This window comes from Pinus tabuliformis, chromosome Q, assembly GCF_031772625.1.
Source record: "Pinus tabuliformis cultivar Carrire ecotype Pingquan chromosome Q, CPIR1, whole genome shotgun sequence".
NCBI classification, from domain to species: domain Eukaryota; kingdom Viridiplantae; phylum Streptophyta; class Pinopsida; order Pinales; family Pinaceae; genus Pinus; species Pinus tabuliformis.
The window spans coordinates 1,006,055,926-1,006,083,360 of NC_142296.1; positions in this window are offsets into that span (position 1 = coordinate 1,006,055,926).

Sequence of the window (27,435 nt, forward strand, 5' to 3'; positions counted from 1 at the left end):
ATGTATGGGTTTATGAAGGCAATAGTGGATCTGAGTCTATAAGTCTGATTCGGGTTGGATAGTAGTTGGAATAGGCTCTGCGACTGTGTGCGTAGAGGCCTGGTAGAGTCCGCAGTTGTGTGCGTAGACCCATGCAGTTGTGTGCATAGGGTAGGAAGTGGCTTGTACTGAATCGAAGATATTAATAAAGCTAATTTGGTTATGAAACTTCATGGATCTGCTTAAATGTTGGTTTATGAATCTGTTATGATCTATGTTTTTATGCTTATGCTCTGGGTTTATGCAAATCTCTAAGGTTTATGAATGTGCGCACTGGTGGTAAGTATTAAATGTTTGCTTAAAGACCTTAAGAACTAGATTTTATCTATAATAACTCATTAATAATAAGAAGTAAGAAGTGGACCTACACGGAAGCCCAACAATGGTGCAGAAAGGCGCGAGGCTGCAGACTGATTCGTGAACCTTCCAAGTTCTCATCAAGATATCCATAGGGTGCGGAAACCTGGTTCCAACACCCTCCCTTGCTACCTCGGGTGAGAATTCAGTCCATGCTCCACGGATTTTTTCCAGAAGGGCCGATAGCATAGGATTTGTTTGGCTAAAACACTTCTGAACCTGGGTCAGGCCCCAATAAGCCAGCGCTCTGTCACTTACAACAATCTTTGGGTTTCCATGTAGCTTTTGAATTGTTTCCATAAATGCAGTAGAAACTGTACTCACTTTAAATGGATGAGAGAATGCAAAAAAGTGTGCATACTTGGTAAGTTTGTCAACTACCACCATGACAACACTCTTTCCTTCAGACTTGGGTAAACCTATGATAAAATCCATTGAAACCTCCTCCCAACGTTGGCTTGGAATGGATAAAGGTTGTAATAGTCTTGTGGTCTTAATTGTTTCAACTTTATTTTGTTGGCAAACCAAACATTTTGCCACAAACTTTTGAATATCTGATTTAAGGCCATCCCAAAAATTCCTTCTTAACCCTATGGTAGGTTTTTAGAAATCTTGAGTGCCCTCCTAAGGGAAAGGTGTGCAATTCCCTAAGAATTTTTTGTTTGAGTTGGCAATTCTTACATAGGTATAACCGATCCTTGTACCATAACGAATCATTTTTCCAGCTAAATGTATCATATGTACTGGGATCTTGTTGTATCTTTTGAATGAGTGCCCATACTTCCTCGTCATTCTTCCATTCATCCCTTGCTTCGTTTATCCAATCTGGTTGGATAATAGAATTGGCACAAATAAATTCTTCCACATCTTCATCCTTTCTTGAGAGTGCATCTGCCACAACATTCTGCTTCCCTTTTTTGTAGATGACTTCAAAGTCATAACCCAACATCTTTGTGACACATTTTTGTTGCTCTTCTGAAGATAATATTTGTTCTAAAAAGTATTTAAGATTATCATGATCTGTTTTTACCTTGAAGTGTCTTCCCATTAGGTAGGGTTGCTATTTCTTAAGTGCATGTAGTATTGCCAGCATTTCCTTCTCATAAATAGCTTTGTGTAAATACTTTCTTTTGATTAGATGACTTTCGAAAGCAATGGTTCTTTATTCTTGCATTAAAACAACACCAATTCCATTTCCTGAGTCATCACATTCCACAATAAAGGTTTTTGTGAAGTCTGGTGTAGCTAAGACTGGTTCTTGACACATTTCCTCTTTAAGATGTTCAAAGGCCTTCATTGCTTCTGGAGTCCATGAAAATGCATCTTTCTTCAATAATGTTGTTAGAGGTGCTGCTATTCTCCCATAGTTCTTAACAAACTTGCGATAATACCCTGTCAACCCGAGAAATCCTTGTAGATGTTTTATGGATGTGGGTATTTTCCATTCCTTAATGGTTTTAATTTTGCTAGGGTCTACCTTAACACCTTTATGAGATACAATATGACCCAGATATTCCACCTCTTGTACTCCAAAGAAACATTTGGAGATTTTTGCATATAATTGTTTCTCCTCCAATAGTTTGAGCACCATGTCAAGATGATGGACATGATCCTTCCAAGACTTGTTGTAGATTAGTATATCATCAAAAAATACTAACACAAATTTTATAAGGAAGGGTTTGAAAATGGAATTCATCAAACCTTGAAATGTAGAAGGTGCATTAGTAAGGCCAAAAGGCATGACCAAAAATTCATAATGACCCTCATGAGTTCTAAATGTTGTTTTTGGAATGTCTTCAGTCTTCATTCTACTTTGATGATATCCTAAACAAAGATCCAACTTGGTGAAGTAAATTGATCCATGTAATTCATCCAATAATTCACCAATGATAGGAATGGGAAATTTATCATCAATGACACCTTTTTTTTCACTTTGTAGGAGCTTGATATTGAATCTGATGTATTTTTGTAATTTTAGATTTCCAAGGTTTGAAATTTCTTCATGCAATAACCCTCTGAGTAATATTTCTAACTCCACAAGTCTGATCAAGATTGGATTCTCGAATGAAGAGTTATGCCAAATCTCCCACGATGACCTAAGTATAGACTTGTTCAATAGAGATAACTTGTACGATGTGCTGCAGGTAACTGTTTCAACCTTAGGATCTGAAAATGGTACCTAAAACGCTACAGTTCGTCCTCTTTCTGTAACTTCTTACGAAAATTCAATCTGATGCTCAAAGAGAAACTTATGACAATTTTCCCAAGGTGACCTGTTTGGAATGTAATTCGGGGGTCTTCAATAACCCTAAATTCATCAGATTATATCTCTGAAAATATAGAGAGACAGGATCTGAAATTTGGAACTACAGCTCAGACCGATTTCTTCTCAAATGGTTTTTTTTTTAGCTTCTGAAACTTTGTAGCGAAAGAGTTATAGCAAAAATTCTATGATGACCTGTTTTATATAAAATTCTGGAGCTTTCAAAAGCCCTAACTTCCTCAGATCATATCTCCGAAAATATAGTGAGACAAGATATGAAATTCAGACCAGAGGTTCATCGCGCTTTCTTCTCAAATTGTTTTTTTTTAGCTTCTGAAACGTCACAAAAAACAAGTTATAGCAAAAATGCCACAATGACCTATTTGGAGTAGCAAAACCCTAGAATCCAAAGCTTTGATACCAAATGTTATGAAACCAGCTCACAAAAAGATAGAAAAGATAGATCAACGCCTTAGAAATAAGCCTCTTTAAGGGGGCAACCTCCTTTACATTACATAAATGAACAATTCTTGGATGATTCAAATGACAAAACCTCCTTTCTATATATAGGAGTCTAAGGGGTCACAATATAACCAAGCCGACCTAACAATAATAATATAAAGGCACAAAAATAATAATAGAGGGATTCTATGGGGCACTATAATGACAATATGGGGACAATAGAGACACAACAATAACAATAAGGGATACAATGACAATAGTAATGGTGGAATCACTAGTATTATAGGGACCTAACAATTGTAGAGAAATCACAACATTTTGAACTAAGGAGGTTGAAAACAACCATACTGGCAAGCCAATGGTAAGACCCAATAGGGGTAATGTAGCCATATAAGGAGCACCAATATTTCTGAAAGGAGGAAAAGGACTAGGATTCCTATTAAAAGGAATTCCTTCATCGGTGGACTCCGGATTTGTCGCCATATGTTTCAACCTAAGATAAACTAAGGAGTGAGCGTGGAGGATGTTATCCACGGTCAATAAATTTTATTATAATGAAAGTAACATAACAAAACAAAATAGGGATAATATAGGAAAAAGGTTTACCAAGCAACTGTGAACTTCAGAATACCTCCCAGTGAACCAAGAAGTATGGGCAGGCAATCTCCCCAAATGCTATGTTAGGTGTATCATAGTGTACAAAGAAGCTGACTCAGTTACCTAAGGATGGATGAAAACCTAGTTTTTTCCTCCCATATATACCCAAAATTACATGGAGGCCCAATCTGTATAAGCGCTGTCTAATGCAAAACTGCACAGTGAGAGAATTCTCGTATACTTTACGTACTGTAACACTGCCCTATATACCCGAAATGTGGATGAGCTACGATATACTCACATACGTGGAATGAGATATCACACTCGGGATGTATTGCAGACATGTTAGTGACAACTACTATGTTTTACAATGCGAGAACATGTCTCTAGCCTAGAGCCTCTAAATGTTATTCATTAGGTGGCAATGCTCCATTAGGTAAATACAGATAAATTTTAAGTTGATCTTCTTTAGAATTTTCCTTTCAAGGTTCACTACGTGATGTATGTTTGAAATTTCCTAAAGTGCAACTAATATGATAAGAATTCTTCTCATTCAGTTGAACAATGAAAACCTTAGCTAATAGGGATAGAGCAATCAGATCTTTGACAGAGAGCAAAGAGAACACCTAATGCAATTTCCCTAGCTATTCTTATCAAGCATTCACAAACTTTAATATGCATGATGCATGTTTTTCTTTTCGATTTCCTTAATGTGAATATGAACAAAAGGAAAACTATGCACATACAATCAATCAATCTTTAATAAGAACGAAGACTTTTACGACAGTTCTGTTTCAAAGGAAAAGAAGACTTTATGACACTTTCTTTCGAACAAAGATTAATCAATTATATTCTAACTTTGACTATAGATTGATAATGACAAAGAAAACATTCAAGAAACATTAATCAATCAAGTCAAAGTAGGGCTAGACAAGGAGATAGAAACTTTTTCTCTGAGACATGACATTCATTGATCAATCAACAAGCAAACAAACAGAGAAAAGTTGGAAAAAACACATTCCAAAGGTGGGAAACTGACCCTAGGAGGATCAGTGCAACCCTGAATGGGATACAATGTGCTTCAGAGAACTTTCTCTAAGCCAGGGGTGCTATGCAGTGAAATGTGTCCCTCACAAGCCTACGCCGGTGACAGTGAGCCATTTCAAAAGGCAATTTGACACAGTTTTGACAACATTTTCAATGCAAAAGAGCTGAATTACAATCTATGAACACAAGTAGGGTCTGCAAGGATGTCTTAGGAGGTGGATAAGCTACTAGGAAAGAGGATCTTCCCCAGCAAAGTCACCAATTTGTTTTGGAGAATTTGGTATCTACGGATAAATACTAATCCCCTAGATAAGTAGCCATATCTTCTCTGTAGGTGCGCTGGTATCTCGCATTTTGTTCTAACCTCCTAAGGTAGAGTCTTGAGCGAAGCTTTTCTTCGCTTCCATGAATGTTTCCTTCACATGCTCCAAATCAAACAAAACCTCCTTCTCTGGAGCCTTCAGACCCATCCACCTTCTTTAGGCTGCTTTCACTTATCATCACCAGTCACGATCTTGCTTCATAGTAAAATATTCACATTTGGGTCCTCTTCGCAGGGATTGACCCTCATCATCTGTAAGTTTTGGGTAGGATACTGAGGCTGCACCTTCTTCTTCTACATCTTCTCCATCAATACATGACATTCTTCGATTGTGTGGTCAAACTACGTGCAGTACTTACATGATGGGCATGTCTAATTCATACACTCCCACACATAGTGTCCTGGCATTCGTAATTGTAACAAATAACCTTCCCCCAACCCCTACTAGGTCCTCCTCCACCTCGGCCTCGTTTGCACCCCTGATATCCTCCGCGCGCTCCCCCAACACCCTGATCTGGAGGCTAATTTTCTACTTGCATTCGATACATAGGCGTCCTTTCCATCATTAATTCATAGCTCTGACAGTGGCACTCATCATGGTCCACCAATTTGTAGAAGTTGTGGAACAATTGTTGTGGTGTCTGTACAAACTTTTGCAGCAAATGACAATTTTCTATTACATGCTTTCTAGCTACTTAACAAATAAAGCACCATAGCGTGGGTCCCACACTCGGTCCTACTGGAGCTTCCTGCCTTAGGAACAATAGCCCCCCTCCTATGATGTAATTCATGAAGATAGGGAAGTGATCTTTATCATGCCCCTAATTTTTACACTTGAGACACAAACTTCTTCGTGTACCTCTGGCCGAGCCACTTTTTCCTTTTTCAAGCTCTACAACTCCAAGAAAAGGTTCTGTAACTCCGCGTGAATCTATTGAACTCCTAAAGAAGTGTCCTGAATAGGCATTTCATGCAATATCATCACAATTTCTAGAGCTTCCACCTGAGTTCCTATCTTTTGTTGTGATAAAGCAACCCTTAGGTGGGCAGGAGCGAGGCTACAAACCATTCGCAGCGCTGACTATCCATGAGATTCATATTAGCTTCACGGATCTGGCACTTCAATTTTTGATCTAATTCCCAGGGCATTTTGGCGAGTCTCATCATGATTTCCTTGAATCCAAATACTGATCGCGAATTAGATTTAGGCTTACTGAATTCTTTGTTCAGAGAAGTCTGAGTGTTTGCTAATGATGCCAGTGGGTTATCCGTGTAGTACTTAATGTACTGTTGGGCATGGAATCCCCCCAAGGCATGTTTTGGGGCTTAAAGCCTAAGTTTTGACCAAGTCCTTTGTAAAAGCTCTGTGAATTATGGGCACAGAGCGCAAAGTCATAATAGAGTCATAGGGTTGCCCGCCCTTGTTTTTGTAATGTAATGTCAGCTTGATAGACCTACCCATGGTCCGTGGACCATGGGATTGTATAAATAGAGTGAGGCTCTAAGTGTAGAAGATAGCAAAGTTAATAGAATAGAAGCGTAACGAGTCTGAGAGATTGAGTCGTAGTGTAAAGTGTGTCTTTAGGTTGTAGATTAGGAGAAGACTCTGCAGCTAAGTGCGTAGAGGCCTAGTAGTCTGCAGCTCAGTGCGTAGGGCAGGTCGAGTCTGTAACCATTGGAAGAATTAATAAAGAGAAGTTTACCATATTTCTATTTATCTTTTCCTGTTTTAATGTATGATTGGGTATAAATTACAAGTGTATTGTTTAATTGTTGCACGAACTCATATGAATGTGTTGTATAAATAAATATAACGTAAGACATCCATTACGTAAAGATAATTGAATGGCATAGGAAGATAAGTAATATCTCAGGTGCTACTTAGGGGAATAGTGCAGAGTGCTGCTCCAGCAGCACAGGAGCTCGACAGCCCCTGGTTAGGGCTACACGAAGGCAAGTATATCAGGGCACAAAGGCTTGGGAAGTGTGCAAAGGGACTAACAATTGGACCAGTTCAACCTCTCAGACATCTCAAGGGTGCAGAAACCTTGTTCTAGCACCCCCCATACTACTTCAGGTGAGACCTTAGTCTACACTCCGTGGACTATTGTTGAATGGGCCAGTATTACAGGGATTTGTTTGGCTAATTAACTCTGAACCTGCGGCAGTCCCCAACAAGCCAACAAATAGTTCTGTTGCTGGCATCGGGATCTGCATAGAGATGTCTGATGTCGTATCATGGTAATCCGACAAAGAAAGGAATTGAAGATTGGTTGAGCAGAAAGATTCACGAGTTCGCGACGCAAGAAAACAAGAACCTGCGACTATCAAAAGAAGAGTGGTTAGACTGCTACTTATACACAGAGATCCATGAAATTTTCCTCGCATATTTCCCTACTGAGCTATACGAGTGGATCACGAAGCTAGCAAAATAGCCAAGGAAGGTATAAGATCAACAGACCCGTTGTGTGGACTCCAGAATTGGTGTGTAGATTGGAAGCATCGAAGGATAAGATTGCGCGTGCTGTTGATCACTGTCTCGATCGAATTATAGGAGGATTCATCACCGAGTTCACGGTAGATACTTCATTCAGTTATAGCGAGGCAGAATGATGCTTCCTCAAAGGGCCGCGAGGTAAGTACATCAAATATTTGAATACTTGGATTAAAATGCTACTATGTGAGAAACGGGTTAGGCAAATAAATTGATGTTTGGGGCTACGCGAAGTGGGAGAATCTACAGAAACGAAGGTAGTATAGAAATAGAAACTAGCCCCTTGATTTCACCTTCGCGAGGGAGCGAAGAAGAGCTCACAGAGGTCTCACCAAGGAGTGTGATCAATTTGATAAGGCAGAGGATTCCGTGCATACCACCCCCACCCACACCGCCGCCAGTTTCACCGTCTTCACCTCCATCTTTGCCCATACCACCTTTGCCACCACTATGAAGCATTATGCCGAGTGCGATAAAGTTGCCAATGTTCAAAGGAGTAGGGAATGAAGATCCAAACCAATTTTGGTTCATGATAAAAGATGTATGGGAAGCGCAGGGAGTCATGGATGACAATATAAAAAGGGCAACGTTGATCAGCGCTCTACAGGATCACGCATTGACTTGGTACATTAAGCATTCCAATGACAATCCAAATGTGGGGATCACAGATATCAAAGTTGTGCTAAATAAAGAATTTAGCAGGCCAAAGTTAGAGGCGTAGTCAATCATTGGGTTTAAGGAAATCACAATGCTACCAGGCGAGACCCCTTGGGAGTTGGATCAGAGACTGAAGGGCACAATTCACGAAGCTAACGTGACGTTGATAGATGGAAAACACCATGAATGGTTTGTAGCATTGTTAACGCCTCATCTAAGGAACACGCTGTCACAACAGAGGCTAAAAACTCAGGCAGAGGCCTTGGAGGTCGCAATGATATTGCACGAAATCTTGATATAGCATCCCAATCTGGGAGTTAAGCAGATTCACGCGCAATTGAAAAACTTGTGCCTTGACATGCAGAATTTGAAGCAAGACAAGACAGCTCGCCAAGAAGTGTGCGATGAGGTATGGTGCATAAAGTGCAAGGGCCAGGGACATGACAAGGACCATTGTCCAGTGTTCGTGAATTTCCTCGCAGGAATAGGACAAATTCCATTGAGATCAAAGGCACAAGCAGGGCCAAGCGCGACACCTACATTATGGTGCGTGATTTGTCAGATAGGAGGAAAGCATGCTATAGATAACTGCCATTTATTGCAAAAGTACACGTAGAATTCACAGCAGTTGTTCTGTAATTTTGTAGATCATTGGGACATGATGAGTGCAATTGTAGAAGTTATGAGCTGATGATGGATCGGACTCCTACCTATAGAGTTCAAGCTGAAATGCAGCGCCTTAAACAGAACACAGGATTGGCACGAAAAGGATTTCAGGGGCACGGACAAGGCCGAGGTGGAGGAGGACTAGGAAGAGGTCGCGGACAGGTGATATGTTACAATTGTGGAGGGCTAGGACATTATGCCTGTGATTGTACAAATCCAACATGGCCATCATGTTTGTATTGTACATTTTTTAATCGCGAGATAGAGGATTGTCCCACACTAATATCAAGGTTGCACGATAAAGGAGCACTCCAACCTCCCCCGACTCAGAACCTGCAAATGATGAGGTCTAAGCCATGCGAGGAAGACCCTAACGTGAATATTGTGCTCGAAAGTGGAATTATGACAAGGGATGACAAAGGCAAGTAGGTTGAAGAAAGTACTTGGGTTTACAAGGCTCCAGCAAAGGAACCAGAGCTTGATTTGGAGCACGCTAAGGAAACCTTCATGGAAGCCAAGAAGAGCTTCATTGATGCCTCCACTTTAGGAAGTAAAGACAAAATGGAACCAGAAATGGACCCATCGATGCTCACAATGTTCCTAGAAACATGCATGAAGTTGTTGCGTGACAGAAAAGCTATAAAGGGGTTGTAGGAACTCATAAATATGTGTTGGGTCCACGCCAGGAGAACCGCGAGTTGTCTGAAAGCTTGGAAATCACACAACGTGAATGGGAAGGAAGTTGAGATTGACCATGCAGATTTGAGAATATGAGATGGACCAAGTGATTCTGGATCTAGGATTCGATGCAAATGTCCTGCCGAAGCAGACATGGGAGCGCATGTGAAGGCCTACACTACAATGGTCTCCTATCCAACTGCGAATGGTGAACCAACAAAAGATCCTACCTATGGGTAGATTGCAGGGAATCATAGTGGATATCGAACGAGCAAGTGTGCTAGCAGATTTTAAAGTGATAGAGATTGTTGATGACAGCCATCCCTACCCTACATTATTAGGAATAGATTGGGCCACTGACATGAATAGGGTGATAAATCTGAAGAAGCACAAGATAATTTTTGAGAAAACGTCTCTGCGCATAGTTGTACCTTTGGACCCTGCAGAAGGATCACGTTACACGGAGCCGGTGCGTGACTACGACAGCGGCGATTACTTGGAATTCATCAACAAGATAACTGCGCAAGAGCAAGACTTGGTGAATCCAACTGCAGATGGATGAATCTTATGGGAGCGTGAAAGCTCTTGCACATTGGATTCGGATGAGGAAATAGAACGATGGTAGAACCGGTTACACGAGGTAACCACACCGAACTGTAACATGATGACAAGATCACTGCACTATGTATCATCAGAGGTCAGGTATCTACCTACATATGATGGGTTAAGTGAGGTGGATGACTTCCTGAGTAGATTTGAAAGAGAAGTGCAGGAACAACAACGTTTCGAAGCATTGAAGTGGGTACTGCATGCTACACCTGTGAGGTGGTGGGGTATGCACCAAAGAAGTTTTGAGGACTGACGTGCATGTAGAAGGATGATGCACATGTGGATTGGGAGGCCTCAGATGCGGTTGAAAGACAAGTATGACGAACGGGATGATCTGCATGCGCACCTCCCAAAATGGACAAAGGTCTATGGGGAAGAGCCACAAAATGAGTGGGTGCACCTATTCTGTCATACCCTGGACATTATACCCATGAACTTGTATGTAGAGATAGAGCTCTGCCATGGAATGAGTGAATGGGATGTCTTACGCAAAGGATTCCTGTTAACCTTCACATTTGAGGATCATTGGTGGGATATTCTTGATGATGCGCTGAAAGCAGTAAAAGAAATTGTATCCCATTGATGATGCGCTGCAAGCAGTAAAAGAAACTATCTTTAAAATACCCTAGGAGCCAATGGAAGTGCTTTAACCTAAATGAGCGACCCAGCTGAGCTGCGCGCTGGAGTGTTACAACGTGACTACTGAATAAGATGATGAAGATCCACGAAAAGTTAACATTCCAGAAACTGAAGGCTATCGTGAGGTTTAAGGGCCACTGATTCAAGACCCTGACATAACTGCGTTGGTAAAGACAAAGCAAGTAAACATTGGTACGAAGGTCGAACCTTAGTATGCAATGCTCGGTGACTACTAGGATGACGTGATGGTGGAGAAGGTCGTTGAGTTACTCCACGAGTACTAGGACTTATTCCTGACCAAGATCATGAACATAAAAGGGATCATTAGCGATTTAGGGATCATGAGGATCACCTTAAAACCTGACGTGAAGCTGGTTAAGCAGAGGCCTTATCTCTTGAATCTGAAGTACAAGGAAAAGGTCTGCGTAGAACTAGACAAAATGCTCGCAGCTGGAATCATTGAGCCAATGGAAGAATTTGGGTGGGTAAGCCCTATGGTAGTACAGGAAAAGAAGCAGAAGGGCGAGATAAGAATATGCGTGGACCTCAGGAAATTAAATGACACATGTGTGCATGACCCATTACGAACTCTGCTCATAGATGAAGTATTGGAAAATTTCGGTGGGTAAGAAGAATATTCTTTTACTGATGGGTTCTCAGGGTACCACCAGATCAAAATCGCGCCAGAAGACAGGAGCAAGACAACCTTCATGACTGAGTGGGGCTGCCTTCAATAAACCTTTATGCCATTTGGGTTGAAGAACATGCCAACCATATTTTCACGCATAGTTGTTGAAGCATTCAAACAATATATCCACAAATTCCTGGAGGTCTATTTGGATGATTGGACTATATTTGGATTGGTTAAGCACCATGTACCGAGCTTACGCTTGATGCTGGATATTTTCTGACGACACCAAATCGCGATGAACCTTAAGAAGTGTACGTTCCTTGTTCCCTTTGGTAACCTGTTGGGACATGTGGTCTGCAAACAGGGATTGATGGTAGACCCCATGAAGATTGTAGTAATTCTTAATTTGGAAGCACCGCGAAGTGTTAAATAGTTACATGCTACCCTAGGACATACCGAGCACTACAGGAATTTCATCAAAAGTTATGCCCAAATCACCACGCCAATTGAAGAACTGTTGAAAAGGGATGTCACGTTCTACTGGAATGATGATTGCATGAAGAGCCTGGATGTACTAAAGGAGAAATTGGCCTCCATGCCAATCATGGTCTTCCCAAAATGGGATGTGGAGTTTCATGTCCATGTTGACGCGTCATGTATAGTGCTATGAGAGATGCTAACACAAGAGGGTGGAGAGGGCTTGGATCACCCTATCGTGTTCGCGAGTCATAGGTTGTCTAAAGCAGAAAATAACTATTCAACAATCGAACGCGAGGGGTTGGCTATGGTGTACGCACTCCAAAAATACCAAAACTATTTGCTAGGGGGACATTTCAAGATGTATACATACCATTTCGCACTAAAATACTTGGTCAATAAGCCTGTGTTGGGGGGGCACATATGCAGGTGACTCTTATTGTTCCAATAATATGAGTTTGATGTGATGGTGAAGCCTAGATTCCTGAACGCAAGACTACATCACTTATCACGCATTGAGATGGGAGAGGAACCTACTAGTTTGGAGGAAGGATTACCTGACGCACAACTCTTTGTTGTGCGCGTAAGGGATAGACACTTTCAAGATATGATTCACTTTCTAACAAGAGGGACTGTAGCGAAGGAATACTACGTCCAATAGAAGAAGGAACTGGTGGTACCGTCAGCTAATTTTTCTGTCATCGTGGGGCACCTATACAAAATGGGCAATGATGAGATACTGCAAAGGTACGTACCTGAATTTGAACGAAGTAAAATCCTAGCGGAAGTGCATGGGGGTGTTGCAAGAGGACACTATGCAGGGACAGTGATCGCGCAAAATATTCTCCACGCAGGGTTGTGGTGGCCAACCTTCATCGGGATTCAAAAGCACATTGTAAGACCTATGATATATGTCAAAGGATAGGTAAACCATCACGGTGGAACAATATGCCTTTGAATCCACAAATGACACTACAGCCCTTTGAAAAGTGGCCAATCGACTTTGTAGGACCTATGAAACCTCAAGGAAAAACGGGCGCGAGATACATTATCACTGTGACAGAGTACATGACTCATTGGGCAGAAGCGCAGCCAGTCAAAGACAACACGATTGTCATGGCTGCAAATTTTTTGTTTGAACACGTGTTGACTCGATTTGGATGTCTGAAAATCTTGATGAGTGATCACGGTACACATTTCTTGAATGAAACCATCAGCATGCTAACAGAAGAGTTCCAGGTGTATCATCAGAAAAGCACACCATATCACCAACAAGCCAATCGGATAGTAGAACCATTCAACAAAATATTGGAGACTGCGCTGACCAAAGTATGAAACGCGCAATGGAGCGATTGGGACCTATGCGTACCTATAGTACTATGGTCTTATAGGACAATGTGCAAGAAACTGACGAGACATACACCTTTCTGATTGGTTTATGGCATGGAAACTATCATGTCAATGTCGTATATTGTGACTAGTCTGCGCATAGCAGCAATCATAGGTATGATGGACCGTGAAGCTTTGGAAGAAAGGCTCGTGCAGTTGGAAGAACTTGAAGAGGAACGGTTCCTGGCTGGCTTCCATCAGTAGGTACAAAAGCAGTGCGAGAAGGACTGGCACGATTGCCATATTAAGTTGTGCACTTTCAAGGTAAATGACTTAGTGTTGTTATATGACAGTAAGTTTGATAAATTCCCAAGAAGGTTAAGAATTCATTGGCTAGGATCATACGTTGTTAAGGAGGTTATAGACGGAGGTGCAGTACCGCTAGTCAAGCTAAATAGAGAGCCTTTCCCAAGAAAACTGAATGACAGCCGATTGAAGTCCTACATGGGGGGGCGGCTATCTAACTAGCCAGTAGAAGCACATTCTTCATGCTCCAAAGACCCGGACGAAGGTGCAGGACTATAAAAAAATGCAGGGGACATAAGAACAGATGCAAGGAAGCAGTTCCGACACTTTCGTCTCGAAACAACGCATCTAGGGGATCCAGCAGGTAACTGCTCAGTGCATTTCCAACCTTGCAGCGGTTCGAGCAGAATTGGAGAGACTCTGCGTGAAGATCTCCACGCCGATAGAGTGACTCGAGGGCGAGTCATGATGTTTGTGTTGGGGGCCTGTTGGGCATGGAATGCCCCCAAGGCATGTTTTGGGGCTTAAAGCCCAAGTTTTGACCAAGTCCTTTGTAAAAGCTCCGCAAATTATGGGCACGGAGCACGAAGTCATAATAGAGTCACAGGGTTGTCTGCCCTTGTTTTTGTAATGTAATATCGGCTTGATAGACCTACCCATGGTCCGCGGACCATGGGATTATATAAATAGAGCGAGGCTCTAAGTGTAGAAGATAGCATAGCTAATAAAATTGAAGCGTAACAAGTCTGAGATATTGATTCGTAGTGTAAAGTGTGTCTTTGGGTCATAGAGTAGGAGAAGACTCTACAGTTGAGTGCGTGGACCCCTGCAGCTGAGTGTGTAGGGTAGGTTGAGTCTGTAACTGTTGGAAGAATTAATAAAGAGAAGTTTACCATATTTCTGTGTATCTTTTCCTATTTTAATGTATGATTGGGTATAAATTGCAAGTGTATTGTTTAATTGTTGCGCGAACTCATATGAATGTGTTGTATAAATAAATATAATGTAAGACATCCATTTACGCGAAGATAATTGACTAGCATAGGAAGATAAGTAAGATCTCAGGTGCGACTTAGGGGAATACCGTAGAGCGCTACCCCAGCAATGCAGAAGCCCCACGGCCCCTGGTTAGGGTTGTGCGAAGGCAGGTATATTAGGGCGTGAAGGCCTAGGAAGTGCACAAAGAAACCTGCACAAAGGGACTAACAGTTGGAGAAGTTTGACCTCTTAGACATCTTAAGGGTGCGGAAACTAGTTCCAGCACCCCCACATACTACTTCGATTGAGACCTTAGTCCACGCTGTGTGGATTGTTGCCGAAAGGGCCAATAATATAGGGACTTGTTTGGCTAATTAACTTTGAACCTGGGTTAGGCCCCAACAATCCAACATGTACCATGTCATTATGTGATCCTGTAGAGTGGTAACCAACTACACATTATTTATATTATTATCTGTAATTTGTTGTGCTATCCACACAACCTTTGTAACAAACCAAAATTGATCTAGATCCTCACTTCCTAAGCCCTTGAAAATCGTCAACTTCATCGTATTCGACATGTTGACCAATAGGGGAGGTGGTGGCGATGTGGATGAAGCTGTATGTTTTGGAGGTGAAGGTGGAGGCAGTGTGGGCAAATGAGGTATCCATGGAAAACCCTGCCTTATCAACTAGACTATGCTATGCATTGAAGCCTGTGTTGCTCCCTCGTCATCACTTGAAGGAGGTCAAATCAATGGACTATATTCAAGACCTGTTCTTCCTTAATTTCTAAAGCTTCATCCACTTCGCCTAGATCTAAACATCAAGGTAATGGCATAACCTTCTTTTCACACAAGAGCATCTTAGTCCAAGTATTCAAAGATCTCAAGTATTTACCTCACGGTCCCTTGATGAAGAGTCACTCTACTTCACTGTAACTGATAGAGGTATCAACCGTGAACTTTGTAACAAATCCTCTGATGACTTGATCAAGCCAGTGATCAACTGTGCCCGCAACCTTATCCTCAGAATCTTCCAACCTCCACATGGGCTTCGAGGTCCACACTATTAGACCTTCAAGCCTCCACCTTCCTTGGCCATCTGCCAATTTAGAAATCCACTAGTATAGTTCAATTAGGAAGGTGTAGAAGAATATTTCATGAATTTCTATGTACAAATATCTATCCAACCACTATTCTTTCGTTAGGCATGGATTCTTGTTTTCTTGCACCGTGAATTCATGGATCTTTCTATCCGATGAATTCTCAATTTCCTTCTTGGTCAAATTCCAGTGATGTGACATCACACATCTCATTATGTAGATTCTACTAGGAATGGGTTCCCCCAAGAGCAGTTTTTGGGCTAAAATCACGTGTTTTGGGATAATTTTGTAATAAAGTTGTAAAGTCTCCGCATTTTGTGGTTGCAGAGCACAAAGGTGTCAAGAGTCAGGAAGGGTTGTCTGCCCTTACTTTGTAAAGTGTCAAGTTGGCTGTAAAGATCTACCCATGGTCTGTAGACCATAGGATTGTATAAAAAGGAGCTAAGTAAGTAAGCTCTAGGTAGTGAATAACTAAGTTAAGGAAGGAAGAAAGTAACCTAAGTGTTCTCGAGTCTTAGCATAGGTAGAGGCTCTAGAACTGAGTGCACATAGGCCTAGGGTGGAAGTCTGCAGCTGAGTGCGTGGACCCCTACAACTGTGTGCGCAGGGCAGATAGAGTATGTATTAAACTGGAAGATATCAATAAAGAGAAGTATTCAGCAAATTCTATGTATTTAGTTCTTGTTAATGCATCTGATTATACTACATTTTGGTTTTATTTTACAATGTTTATTTGATGCATGGATATATGTGATTATATTGGTTAATTGAACGCAAGTAAGGATATCAGTTTATGCGACGCTAACCATGATAGATTAGTAAGATAAGTAAAACACTTGAGACAACTTGGGAACCTATACAATACATTGTCATAGCTGTGTGAAGGTACCTAGACCACGAGTTAGGGTTGTGCGAAGGTTAATGGTACACCTTCACGGAGGTACTGAAGTGCGGAATAAAGGGTAGACTGATAAAGCCCTAAGGCTTAGAGGCCTGCATGAATGTAGGGACAGAGGGTATAAATCGACATCATGACCATATTAAGGTGCAGAAACTTGGTTCCAACATCCTCCCATACTGCTTCAGGTGAGACTTCGGTCGTGCTCCGAGGGCTGATGCCGAAAGTGACAATAGTCAAGGGATTTATTTTTCTAACTAGCACTGAACCTGGGTCAGGCCCCACAAAGCCAACAAATGGTTCCGTTTCCAGGACCAGAATCTGCATAAGAGATGTGTGGTGTCGTATCAGTAGAATCCAACAAAGAAAGAGGTCGAAGATTGGTTGGATAGGAAGATCCACAAATTCATGGCGCAGGAGAATAGAAATCCATGGCTGATAAAGGAACAATGGCTAGATAGGTACCTGTATACAAAAATCCACGAGATCTTTTTTTTTCCCTTTCCAATTGAGTCATACGAGTGGATCACAAAGCTACCAGATAGCCAAGGAAGGTGGAGGCTTTCCGGTCCTATTGTCTAGAACCCAGAGTTAGTACAAATACTGGAATCCTCTGAGGAAAATATCACCCGTGCTGTCGATCATTGGCTCAATTATATCATAGGGTGTCTTGTGACAGAATTCACGGTCGATACCTCAATCAGTTACAGTGAGGTGGAGCAACGCTTTTTCAAAGGTCTATGAGGTAAGTACTTGATGTCTTTAAATACTTCAACTAAGATGTTATTGTGTGAAAAATGGGTTAGGCGGCTACCTTTATGTTTTTAGCTACATGAAGTGGAAGGACTTACAGGAACGAAGAAAGAAAGGGTCTTGAATGTAGCACACTGGTTTCACCTCCTTTGAGTGACAAAGAGGGAGTAGTGCAGGCTTCTCCGTGAAGTGCAGTTCAGTTGATAAAATGAGGGTTCTTGCAACTATCACCTCCACCAACACCACCTCCACCTTCACCACCATTGCCCCCTACAACTTCGCCCATGCCACCACCACTGTTCAACATGGCAAATTTAGTGAAGCTACCTTTGTTTAAGGGCATGGGAAATGAGGACCCGGACGAGTTCTAGTTCATCGTAAAAGCTATATGGGAAGCTCAGGGTGTCATAGACGATCACATGCAAAAGGGAACGTTAGTTAGTGCTTTACAAGATCGTGCGCTAACTTGGTACATCAAGTACTCTAATGATAACCCAAACGCTGGGTTTGCAGAGATCCAGATCGGGCTAAATAAAGAGTTCAGTAGGCTTAAATATGAGGCGTAGTCGATTGTGGGGTTCAAGGAAATCACGATGAAACTAGGTGAGACAACTTGGGAATAGGATCAAAGATTGAAGTGTAAAATCCGTGAAGCTAATATGAACTTAACAAATGGAAAACATCGTGAGTGGTTCATGGCTTCTCTCCTACCTCACCTAAGGGTTTCACCGTCACAACAGAAGATTACAACTCAAGCACAGGCCTTGGAGATTGTAATAAGACTGCATGAAACACCGATGCAATATCTGAATCTCGGGGTTCAGCAGATATATGTGCAATTACAAAATCTTTGCCTCAAAATGCAATGTTTGAAGCAAAACAAAATAGTTTGACCAAAGGCGCGCGAAGAGATATCGTGCCTGAAATGTAAAGGTCAGGGGCGTGACAAAGACCACTTCCTGGTCTTTGCAAACTATATTGTAGGAGGAGGACCGATGTCGTTGAGGCCAAAAGCCCAAGTACGACTGAGCGCAGGGCCTGTGTTGTGGTGCGCTATATGTCAAGTAGAAGGGAAACATACGACTAATAACTATCATTTGCTGCAGAAGTTTGTGCAAACATCGTAGCAACTGGTCTGCAACTTCTGTAGGTCAGTAGGGTATGACAAGCACAACTACCAAAGTTATGAATTGATGATGAATAGAACACCTGCCTATAGAGTTCAAGCAGAAACGCAGCCCCATGACTAGAGTGCTGGGATGGCGTGAACAAGCTTTCAGGGGCATGGATGAGGCCGAGGCAAAGGAGGACCTGGCAGAGGTCAGGGACAGTTGATCTGTTACAACTGTGGAGGACTAGGACACTATGCCCGTGAATTCACTAACCCAACGCGTCCATCATGCAAATATTGTACTCTGTTTGATCATGATACGGAGGACTGTCCTACACTGATAGTGACAATATGCGACAAAGGGTTGCTACCACCGCAACTGACTCAAAACATGCAAATGATGAGGGATGAGCCTCGCAAAGAGGATCTGAATGTGAATATAGTGCTCCGAAGTGGAATTTCAATGGGCAGTGATAAGGGGAACAACCCAAGGACAATGCATGGGTTCACAAAGCTCCGATGAAAGAGGCTGAATTTGATTTGGAGTGCACACGCAAAACATTCATGGAAGCAAAAAAGAGCTTTGTTGAGGCCTCTATCTCAAGGAGCTGGGATAAGCGTGTTTAGGAAATGGACCCTTGTATGCTTAGAACCTTTATAGAGACCTACATGAAGCTATTGCGCGATAGCAAGGATATGAAGGGGTTACAGGAACTTATAAATAGATGCACCAAAAATGCTCTAGGTGAACCGTGCATGGTACATAAGATTGGTAAGAATAAATCAAGGACAGGGCATGAGATGAGACTCATCGCGCGAATAGGAGAATATGAAATGGATTAGGTTATTTTGGATGTAGGTTAGACGTGAAAGTTTTGCCGAAGTAGACTTGCGAGCGGATGGGGAGACCTGTGCTGTAGTGGTCTTTGATTCAGTTAAGGATGGAAAATCAGTAGAAGATCATCCCCATGGGACCACTGCAAGGAGTAACTATAGATACTGAAGGGGCGAGAGCATTGGCTGACTTTGAAGTGATAGAAATTGTGGATGACAGCAACCCCTACCTTGCACTCCTTGGCATTGATTGGGCTACTGACATGAACGGGGTAATCAACCTAAAGAAGTGAAGGATGATATTTGAAAAGAAATCACTTCGCGTAATAGTACCCCTAGATCCTACTGAAGGATCATGCTATACAAAACTAGTCCATGATTACGAAAGCGATGACGGTTTGGATTGCATATATAAGATAAGTGGATGGACAAATTACATGGGATCGCAAGAGTTCCTGAAACTCAGAATCGGATGAAGAATTAGAGCGATGGCAGAATCGACTACATGAAGCAACCACGTTGAGCTGTAACATGATGACCCAGTCGCTACGTTGTGTGTCATCAGAGGTAAGAAATCTACCCACTTATGATGGCTTGAATGATGTGGATGTGTTTTTGGATGCATTTGAGAGGGAAGTACTAGAGAAGCAGTGATTCCAGGCTTTTGACTAGGCACTTCGCGCTACGCCCGCGAGATGGTGGGGTACGCACAAGGGTAGTTTTGATGATTGGCACGAGTGTAGGAGGGTGATGATAACACGCTTTGGGAAGCTGAAGGTAAAAGTGACAGACATGTATGATGGGAAGGATGATCTGCATGAACAATTGGCCAAATGGGCTAAGGCCTATGGAGCGAAGCCCCAACCTAAATGGGTTCACTTGTTCTATCACACCTTGGATGTCATCCTGATGAACTAGTACTTAGAGACAAATCTCTGCCATGGCATAGGTGAATGGGATATTCTACGAGAAGAGTTCATATTGACGTTCAGCTTTGAAGACAGGTTTGATTGTATTGACGAAGTGCTACAAGATGTCAAAGCAGCAATCTTTAGGATACCGTAGGATCCTTTGGATCTAGTTCAACCCGATTTGACTACTCAGCTAAGCCACGTGCTGGAATGCTATAACGTGACTATTGAAGAAGAAGACGAGGACCCACGAAATATTAATATCCCTGAAACCGAGGGTCACCACGAGGTCGAGGGACCACAAATCGAGAATCCTGATATAACCATGCCACTGAAAGTGAAACAGGTAAATATTGGTATGGAGGCAGAGCCCAAATTCATCAAGATTGGAGATTACTGGGATGACGCAAGTTTGCGGTTAATGCTAGATACTTGTCGAAGGTACCAGATTGCGCTTAATCTTAAGAAATGTATGTTTTGTGTTCCTTTTGGGACTCTTCTAGGTCATGTGGTTTGTAGACAGGGACTGATGGTAGATCTCGCGAAGATTGTAGTGATACTTAACTTGGAGGCACCGAGGAGTGTGAAACAACTGCACACAACCTTGGGACATACTGGGTACTATAGGAATTTTATCAAGGGTTGTGCCCAGAACACTGCACCTATGAAAAAGTTTTTGAAAAAGGATGTCACATTCTGTTGGGATGAAGACTATTAGAAAATCTTGGATGTGCTGAAGGGAAAAATGGTCATCGCGCCGATTTTAGTCTTCCCTGATTGGAAGAAGGAGTTTCATGTACATGTGGACACATCATGTATAGCAATAGGAGTAGTACTGACACAGGCCAACAGAGGAGACTTGGACTATCCTATAGCATTCACAAGTAGGAGGTTATCCAAGGCTGAGAAGAACTATTCCACCACCGAGCGTGAAGGATTAGCCATGGTATACATGCTCCAGAAGTTTAGACACTATTTTTGGGGTGGGCATTTTAAGATGTATATGGATCACTCTGCATTGAAATACTTTGTCAATAAGCCTATGTTGGGAGGGATAATTTGTAGGTGGTTGTTCTTGTTCCAGGATTATGATTTTGAAGTTATTGTGAACCCTGGATGACTGAAAGCGGGACCAGACTATCTGTTGCCATCGAAACGGGGGAAGAGACCACTAATTTGGAGGAGGGATTGCCTGACGCACATCTCTTTGCAATGTGCATCGTGGATGGTCACTTTGAAGACATCATACACTTCCTAACGACAGGAACTGCCTCGGAGCGCTAGACCACCCAGCAAAAAAAGGATTTAATGGTACGCATGGAAGACTTTTCTGTCATTGTCGAACATCTATAAAAAATGGCGTCTGATGAAGTATTACGACGATATGTACCAGAGTTTGAAAGGAGCAGTATCCTCAAAAATGCTCATGGGGGCACCGTCGTAGGGAATTACGTAGGAAGGGCGACTGCACAGAAGATTCTACATGCAAGGTTGTGTTGGCCAAACCTCCATCAGGATTCAAAAGCTTACTGCAAGGCATGTGATGTGTGTCAAAGGACTGGCAGGCCATCGTGGAGAGGTGTGTTGCCTCTGAACCCATAGATGACATTACAACCTTTCGAGAAATGGGCAAAAGATTTTGTGGGACCCATTCAACCCCAAGGGAAGAAGACAGGAGCGCGGTACATTATCACTGCGACTTAGTATTTGCCTCAATGGGTGGAGGCACAACTTGTGAATAACTACACAGGCGTGACCACTACGAAGATTCTCTTTGAGTATGTACTGACGTGATTTGGGTGTCCAAATATTTTGATGAGTGATCATGGTACGCACTTTTTGAACGAAACAATCAGCGCGCTAATGGAGCAATTTCAGGTATATCACCAGAAAAGCATGCCTTATCACCCATAGGCCAACGAGACGATGGAAGCATTCAATAAGGTACTAGAGAATGTGCTAGCCAAGGTTTGAAATGCTCAGCGAAGTGATTGGCACCTGCGCATACCCGCCGTACTATGGGCCTATCGGACGACATGCAAAAAGTTGACTGGACAGACAACCTTTCGGCTTGTATATGGTGTTGAAGAAATGATGCCCATGGAATACAATATGCCTAGTCTGCGCATAGTGGAACTCATAGGTATGACGGATCACGAAGCCCTTGAAGAGAGGCTCATGCAGCTTGAAGAAGAAAGATTTATGGCTGGATTTCACCAACAGGTCCAAAAGCAACATGAAAAAGCATGGCATGGTTGGCACATTAAGTTGCACACCTTTAAGGTAAATGATCCGGTTTTGTTATATGACAGCAAGTTTGATAAATTTCCAAGGAAATTCAAAATGCACTGGTTAGGGCCCTATGTCATTAAGGAGATTACCGATGGTGGAGCAGTTCAATTGGTTAAATGGAACAGAGATCCCTTCCCAGGAAAGGTGAATGGCAGTCGATTGAAGCCATACACCGAAGATCCGACCAGGTGACTATATGAGGGTAGCATAGTCTTAGTGCTCCAGGAAACTAAAAGGAGGCATGGGACTATAAACTACACCACCCGAGTGGAGGAACTGCGTGATTGGAGGATTGTGCAGAACAAGGAAATGTCACAGGTTTCACGACATCATGAAGAGAGATCCACTACCCAGGGAAAAATCACGCAGGTCAGCCAGAAAGTGACCGTTAAAGTCATTGTTCATGATTTGACGATAAGATGGCGGCCAATTAGAGTGGGCGGCTAACATTTAAGACAAAATTTATGGGTAAGATCCTTGGAAATCTGCCGCCAATCTGACATTAATGAACCAATGTGGGGGGAATAGTCGGATTTGAATTCAAAATGGCATATAAAGTACAGGTGGAGGCCTAATGAAAAACACTTGGAATTTTGAACATTGAGTTGGTGAGCTCTTAGATGTGCATGACCCACACATTCTTTAAAGAATTTCTTGATTGCCCAGTGTGTTATCGATTTCCAGAGTCCAACCACAATTTCATTCGTGATTTTATCCTAGGATCTGAAGCTATGGACGCTGAAGTAGTGACAGCCGAGGGAGCTATGCCAGAGGTTGTTATTGAGGCAGAAGGAGCTACTCCAGAGGTTGCAGAGATACCAGTTGAAGTCCCCAAGTCACCACGAATGCCTAGACCGAAGCCTACCCCAACCAAGCAGAGTGCGAAGGATAAGAAGGGCAAGAAGGTTGCCATACCGGTGCATGCGTCACCTAGAAGAAACCGATAGAAGGACAAGCCCACTGCACAGGAAAAGGGAAAAGTTATTAACTTGGAGCCGAAGGAGGAAGACATTGAGGACATCTCGATGGATGATGAGGATTTAGGGGTGGAAGTGGAGGACATTGAAGTCGAGGGTTCTGAACCTATCACTAAGTTTCTTGAATATGTCCCTCCGCACAAAGGCAAGACCAAAGCGTCAAAGGACATCGACTAAAGCAAAGTTTCCCTGCACATACCTCTACAGCCAGATGAGATTGTCTTTGAAGGACTGCATTTGGGGCGGGTTCCTCTATTGAAACTGGAAGATTGGGACTTAGATGACCATGGGAAGTTCCCACACTTGGCGACATAACAACTAATGCACCGCGTTGTTCACACAACCACTGGGATGACCGTATTGGAACCATCGAAGTGGCTCAAGGGTGTAGACAAAGCAGGTTTCCTCAACCTGCTATGGGTGCTACACCATAATCGCACACCCATTATAGTATTGGTCATCAAGCAGCTACTATGCTTGGTGCATGATGGGTGTCTGTGGTTGGAGGAGCCGATACCCATCACTGACATGTTGATCCATAGGATCACACGGTTGCCCTATACAGGGGAAAATCCGGCCATGATGTTTGGCAGAAAAGGTGGCGAACAAGCCCTCGCATAGGCCATGAAGGATAAATTCAAGCTCATGAAGAAGTCATGAGGCTATGCCATCTTGAGTATCTGCAATCCTGCGGTCAAGGTGGCCACGCAGATTTTGGCAGGAAAAGTTATGAGGAAGTGTCGTGCAGATGAAGTGCCAGCACCAGTCGTCGCTCAAGCAGCCCAATGCGCTGGAGGAGTCCAGTTTAATTGGGAACGCTATCTCTGCGGTAAGTTCCTTGAGAAATAGCGTGAGGCAGAAGAGCTTAGAAATACCTTCCACTATGCGTGGCTCTTGCTGTCCATTGTGCTAGTAGCCAGGGAGCGATGGGAAGACAATCAATTCCCCTCGGTCACACCAAACCTACCAAAAGCAATCAAGTACGCTTCACTATGGGAGACCAAGTATGCTCGATGCATTAAGGATAGCAAGATCTTCTGGATCTTGATGGAAATGAACATACGCATGGCTATCAATCGCAAATCATGATTCTCACCTTCTACGTTTTCCAAACTACAGAAGTACGTGGACTTCAAGGAAAACTTTCAGCACGTATCGATCAGGGCATGGAAGGACCCTGAGCAGAAGTGGCATGACTTCCTTTACTTGGCAATGGACGACATGATTGATACAGTTCTTCATCATTGGATGACAGAGTGGCGCACTGCCTCAAATATGACGGTGGGGTCGAGCAAGTCCGGCAAGCAGCGCAAAAAGGAGGAGGCCAAGCTCAAGATGGTGCAGCTAGATAAGAAGAGGAAGAAGGAGGTTGCTGCCAAGGCCCAGGCAGAGTGTAATATGGCCCAGCAAGTAGAAAATCAGACAGGTGAAACAGAGTGTGGCTCTGATAAAGGTGCGAGGTCGCCTTCGCCCGAAACAGAGGAAGAAACAAGCGAGCAAACAGACAAGCATGGAGCGGACCCACAGACGATGTCATACCACATCAAAAATCTAAGAGAACAAGACAAAGTGGGGCTGTAGAATAAATCCAAGGCCAGTAAGACATCACTAGACCTAATCACCCTCATAGAGGGAGATTTGAATAACATTGGAGACACGGCTCGGGATGTCACCATGGAGGTACTGCAATAGTTCAAGTAGCAGCAACAGAAACTATTAGAGGCCATCCAGACTGTTATAGCTCCAAATCTCACTCTTATGGTTTGTGATGCTGCACTTATGGCCTAGGGCAACCCCTCCTTCTAGACCTGGTCCAAAAATTTTAAAAACAGTGTTTTATTCCCTATACGCGACTTTGCCCTGTGTTAAACGCGTGTACACGCGGGTCTGTCATACCCAACCCACGTGTATCTATTAAAACACTTAAAAAAATATAATTTCCTCTTTTTCGGGCGATGATCGCGGGTTTACCTGCTGGATCACCTGTTAGTGCCCGTGGCCCAACTGTTCCCAACCAACTCCTAACTAAAAAACTACTTTGGAGAAGGTATAAAAAGACATCAAAGGGAAGGCCAAGGGGGGAGAGAGAGGAGAGCAAGATTATTATGCTGAGATTTTTCCCCTTTAACCAGGTCTGAAGTCCTTGGTGCATTCTGCACTTCCCCCATTTTGCATAGGAAACCCTTGTTTCCATGTGTATTGGTGATCATTCATCCTTGACATCATCATTGAGTAAGACTTGGAAGGAGCTCTTGTTGGAGGCTTGAGGCTGGAACAAATCCGGGAGGAAGCTTGCTTGGAGCCTGCTGAAGGTGTTCAGGTGATATCTTTCCGATATATGTACTTTATTTGCCTTTATATATAAAGAAACACGTCTTTGTTCCCGAATAATCTTTCTTTATGCTTATGAGATTCTTGTGTTGAATTCTTATGAAAGTGGTTACTTAAAGATTTTTTATAACTAACTTTATAGCATAAAGATGATTTATATATAAACTTCTATACATGTACTATTGTGTTCTTTGATTTGTTTGTCTTGCAGGTCAAAGAAAGAAGAAGGGAACTCCAAGAAGGGTTTGCACCCTAACGGTCTTCTCGAACGTAGGACCTTAGGTATGTACCCTAAACACTAGAATTTGCTTAAAAGTAAAAAAAGATGGTTGTGTGTGTGTTTCTTTGAATAAGCAATTTTCAGTCTGGTAGAGTCTTAGCCCAAAGGACCCTAGGGGTACTTTCCCTTCAACCACAGACGGGTTTGCATGAGTTGCAAATCCATGATCACAGGCTGTCACAGTGTCCACGAGTTTCACTATCACTACTTCAGAAGCTGTCGAGATACTGCATGTGAAGGACTCTTGAGCGATAGTGTTGCCGGATGGAGCACTGACCATAGAAAACGAAGCTGACAAGCCCATTGTCAGTGCCCTCAAGGGGGTGGGGTTGAACTTGGCAGCGCTCCCTGGTGAGGTGCTCCACCTACTACAGGATGGAGTAATCGCGGATCTGAGGGCCCGCGAATAGCACACTGTGTAGGTGATCAGTGAACAATAGATCAATAATGTACAACTGGCCCTACAACAAGACACCACCCTCACTTCCATGGTGGAACTTACTAACACAAATATGCACATGATTAGGGCCATGAGGGAAGCCTTCCGAATGGTCCCCAAATTGGTCATGCCTAAGGATGAAAAGACAAATGAATAGGTCTACAAGCTTGCTACAGGGGTGCGCAATAGTCGCACAAGTTTGGCTAAGGTTTAGCTGGAGTTGAACCTACAGATTGTAGATTTACAGTTGAAGGCCCAGCCTTCAACTCCATCGAAAGTAAAGGATCAATGCACAACCGATGTCACAGAGGTGATAATGGTGGCAAAAAGTGCAGTAGAAGAATGCACAACTTTTTGAATAGTCGTTCGACGTCCTGACGAGCCTGAAGGAGGATCCTAATGTGCAACGGCTAGAGACAATGACGCGAGAACTGCAACAGCACTATGACAAAATAATAGGTACAACGTGCACCGTCGCTCTCACACAGAGACTGGCGGAGCTGCAGGAGGCCAAAGCATTGAAGGAACAGGTAGATGCAGCACAACGGAAAGAGATAGTGCTCAAGGCGTGCTTGAAACCCTGGTTGGACGAAGCTTATTTGGTCACGACCTCTATTGAAGGCAAGGTTTCTAATCTCCAACCGACTCAGTAGAAGCTTAAGGTTGATAGTTTAGGTCCAGTGACAGAGCAGTTTGTTGAAGAAGTGAAGCAGGTGGCCGCACAGTGCACCGCCGAGGCTAGCGTCATACAGGTTGAGCTGTCAGGTCTTCGTGCCAAGATCTCCGCGCCCACAGAGTGACTCAAGGGCGAGTCACCATGTTTGTGTTGGGGGCCTATTGGGAACGGGTTCCCCCAAGAGTAGTTTTGGGGCTAAAAGCCCATGTTTTGGGATAATTTTGTAATAAAGTTGTAAAGTCTCTACATTTTATGGTCATGGAGCGTGAAGGTGTCA